Consider the following 750-nt stretch of genomic DNA (forward strand, 5'->3'; position numbering starts at 1 on the left):
TGATAGAATCTTATTGTAGCTGCATGATTAAGGGGCTCCCTGAGAAATCTTCCTGAAATTTCAGATACCACAAAAAGAGAAAAGAGCAATGTCATAGATAAAAAGAGAAGTCATACTTACATATAAGGAAGACGTGTTAAGTAAATATGGTCTAATATTTCATTCTATATATGAGGGCTTTCTGGAAAGTATCCAGCCACATATGATAAAAAATTGAGACATACATTGTGGGATAATCTTAATCTCTCACCTTACATGCACTCTTTTAATAAAAACTAGGAATTTGAGCAAAAACAGTTTCTATGAGTACTGTGAAGTTGGTCAGAAGCTCAGCTGCCTTGGATAAGCAGGCAAATTAGAACCTGCACAACAGAAAAAACCTTCTGTATGGAATTCTGATTGCACTGTTGTTCACCCAAGCAGGTTGGGTTAATAGCCCCCTGTGCAGGGGAACAATTCTAAGGTTACATGTGTGCTAAACCACGTATCACAACAGATGGCTTCCAAGCTGCAAGAAAAACAACTGTTAAGCTTAATTCCTATAACTAAATTAAGTGCTTGTAAGAATAAATTACCCCCTTGCTCCATCTGTTGATTTTCAACTTTATAGAAATGAAGTTTGGAATGCATGGGTGCTTAAGATATAATGTAGTTGTTTTTAAGTAGTTATTTTAGTTTTTAGATTTGGTATTTCCTTTTAAGGTTGGACTCAGAATAGAGAATGTTAACTATAGATTATTGATTAATGTG

The 750-nt window shown here is 34.8% G+C and overlaps 1 protein-coding gene across 1 annotated transcript in view; it reads right to left on the reverse strand.

Annotated features, from left to right (window-relative positions):
* Positions 1 to 750, reverse strand: part of LOC100959234 (UDP-glucuronosyltransferase 3A2) — a 19,995-nt gene that overhangs the window by 16,100 nt on the left and 3,145 nt on the right. The window lies entirely within an intron of this gene.

This window comes from Otolemur garnettii, unplaced genomic scaffold (assembly GCF_000181295.1).
Source record: "Otolemur garnettii isolate 467f Iridium unplaced genomic scaffold, OtoGar3 scaffold00063, whole genome shotgun sequence".
Classification (NCBI taxonomy): Eukaryota; Metazoa; Chordata; class Mammalia; order Primates; family Galagidae; genus Otolemur; species Otolemur garnettii.